The sequence below is a fragment of the Elephantulus edwardii genome, unplaced genomic scaffold, assembly GCF_000299155.1.
Source record: "Elephantulus edwardii isolate Elephantulus edwardi_28Jun2011 unplaced genomic scaffold, EleEdw1.0 scaffold00435, whole genome shotgun sequence".
Classification (NCBI taxonomy): Eukaryota; Metazoa; Chordata; class Mammalia; order Macroscelidea; family Macroscelididae; genus Elephantulus; species Elephantulus edwardii.
The window spans coordinates 982721-985901 of NW_006400185.1; the positions used below are offsets into that span (position 1 = coordinate 982721).

At 41.1% G+C, this 3181-nt stretch overlaps 1 pseudogene; it reads left to right on the top strand.

Moving 5' to 3' along the window:
- The first annotated feature begins 366 nt into the window (after positions 1–366).
- LOC102871610 lies at positions 367–1963 on the top strand (annotated as a pseudogene).
- Positions 1964–3181: the final 1218 nt, after the last annotated feature.

A 3181-nucleotide genomic window follows, 5' to 3' on the forward strand; every position in this document is an offset into this window, starting at 1 on the left:
CAAAAATAATAATAAAATAAAATAAATTTTAAAAAAGAAATAAGATGAACTTTGATTTATTAGATAAATGTTATGAAGAAAACAGAAGATTAAACAGCATTAAACATTTTGTCCTACTGTGAAGGCATGAGTGTTTCTGTGAAGCTGGAAGTTACACCATAAATGTCTTAAATACCAGCAGCGCTCCTCAGAGCAGAATGGAATTTCCAGACTAAGACAAGCTTGGAAAAAGGATCTGCTAGGGGTGGGCTGGGAGTGCCAGACTATTCCAGAAGCCTCCAGATCTTGCCTGCATGCAGTCCACGCTTCCCCAGCCTTTGGGTTTCTGCACGCGTGGTGTAATCCTCTATTTCTATCGGGCCCATCATGTGGGCCGTGAAGACTCTGAAGCCCAAGGCCGAAGTGGCCGGAGCGCAGGAGGCACTGGCGGTTAACATCAATGTGGCCCGGGACCTCCAGGATGTGTTGAGGACCAACCTGGGGCCCAAGGGCACCATGAAGATGCTGGTTTCTGGTGCTGGAGACGTCAAGCTTACTAAAGACGGCAACGTGCTGTTTCATGAAATGCAAATTCAACACCCAAGAGCCTCCTTGATAGCCAAAGTATCGACAGCCCAGGATGACATCACTGGTGACGGGACTACTTCCAACGTTCTGATCATGGGCGAGCTGCTCAAACAGGCGGACCTCTACATTTCTGAAGGTTTGCATCCCAGAATAATAACAGAAGGATTTAAAGCAGCAAAGGAAAAATGCACTTCAACTTTTGGAACAAATCAAAGTAAGCAAAGAGATGGACAGAGAGACACTCATAAATGTGGCCAGGACCAGGACATCCCTGCACACTAAAGTTCACGCTGAACTCACTGATGTCTTAACAGAGGCTGTTGTTGACTCCATTTTGGCCATTAAGAAGCAAGATGAACCCTTTGACCTTTTCATGGTTGAAATCATGGAGATGAAACATAAATCTGAAACTGGTACAAGCTTAATCCGAGGGCTAGTTTTGGACCACGGGGCACAGCATCCTGATATGAAGAAGAGAGTAGAAGATGCATACATCCCCACCTGCAATGTGTCATTGGAGTATGAAAAAAACAGAAGTGAATTCAGGCTTCTACAAGAGCGCAGAAGAGCGAGAAAAACTTGTAAAAGAGAAAAGCAAATTCATTGAAGATAGAGTTATAAAACATCATAGACCTGAAGAAGAAAATCTGTGGTGATTCAAATAATGGATTTGTTATTAATCAAAAGGGTATTGATCCCTTTTCCTTGGATGCTCTTGCAAAAGACGACATAGTAGCTCTGCACAGAGCTAAGCAGAGGAATATGGAGAGACTGATGCTTGCCTGTGGTGGGGTGGCTCTCAGTTCTTTAGATGACCTGAATCCAGACTGCCTGGGGCATGCGGAACTCATCTATGTACACCTTGGGGGAGGAGAAGTTCACCTTCATAGAGAAATGCAACAACTCTCGCTCCATCACACTGTTGATCAAAGGACCAAATAAACACAAGCTCACTCAGATCAAAGATGCCATCAGAGACGACTTGAGGGCTGTCAAGAATGTCATAGATGATGGCTGTGTGGTCCCTGGGGCTGGTGCTGTGGAAGAGGCCATGGCAAAAGCTCTGATGAAGCATAAGCCCACTGTCAAGGAGAGGGCCCAGCTTGGTGTCCAGGTGTTTGCTGATGCACTGCTCATTATCACCAAGGTTCTTGCTCAGAATTATGGTTTTGACCTTCAGGAAACACTAGTCAAAATTCAAGCAGAACATTCAGAATCCAGTCAACTTGTGGGTGTTGACTTGAACACAGGTGAGCCCATGGTAGCAGCAGAAGCAGGCCTATGGAATAACTACTGTGTAAAGAAATGGCTGCTTCACTCCTGCACTGTGATTGCTAGCAACATCCTCCTGGTTGATGAGATCATGTAGGCTGGCATATCTTCCCTCAAAGGTTGAATTGTGCATCTGTACCAGGCTTGTCTTGTCTGAATTATGAAAACTAACATGATCTAAGACAAGAGCAATGGAATTTTTATTCAAGCTTCAAGTGGTTTTAAAGGAATTTTCTGTTCCCATGTTCAAATAGGAAGTCACTTCATCTATTTAAATTCTGAAACTATAGTATTTTCTAATTGCACTGAAGTGTATACACATAAAGCAAATCCTTTACCCCACCCCCACCCCAAGTCGGTTGCTTGCCTTTAGCTTCAGTGGCTGAAATGGAAAACAAAACAAAACAAAACAACAACAACAACAACAAAAATTGAAGACAATGAAATAAAAATTTTCAAGACAAACAGCATGTTCATTGAACACAACATTTTTTCAACACTACAAATCATGTCTATAAACAGAATTTACAAGATGAAGCACACAGAAAACAAGTGAATTAAACTTGTGGAAAGAGACTGTGGAGAAGCCAAATACCTTTAGACAGAATAGAATCAACAGTGAATGTAAAACATACCATAAATTGCCCATATGCAGGTTCAAATTGAAAGTGAAGACAATTAAAACAAAACCAGGACATCCAAAGGACAACCGTGAGTATATTCCACCTTTATTGGGAGCCTATTTCAAGAATATATTTTATACATTGACGGTTGATGATTGAAGACCAGAGGGGTTGTAAGACGACATCAAGAGAACACATGACAAAATACGTAAAGGAAACAAAAGATCATCAAAATAATAGAAATAGAAAAAATTGAAGAAACAAAACCAAAATTGATGTGAAAAGAGACTGAAACTTTCTCTGAAATATCTCAAAAAGGCTAAGAAGATGAATGAGACCTTCTAAAAATTAAATCCTTATGGGTATTAAATTTTTTTCTAAGACTAAGATGTGCCAGGCTAGGTTTAGAACAGGTCGTGGTACTAGGGCTATTATAGCTAATGTTAGATGGATATTGGCAGGAAGCAGAAAGTACCAGAAGAATGCCTATCTGTGCTTCATTGACTATGCAAAGGCTGTGTGGATCACAAGATGTGGCTGACTCTGAGAAGAATGAAAATCCAAGAACATTTAATTGCACTTATGTGAAACCTATACTTGAACCAAGAGTCAGTCATCAGAACAGAGCAAAGAGATATTTCATGGTTCAAAACTGGGATGGGTGTCTGCCAAGGATGTATTCTATCTCCATATCTTTTCCATCTATATGCAAAACAGAT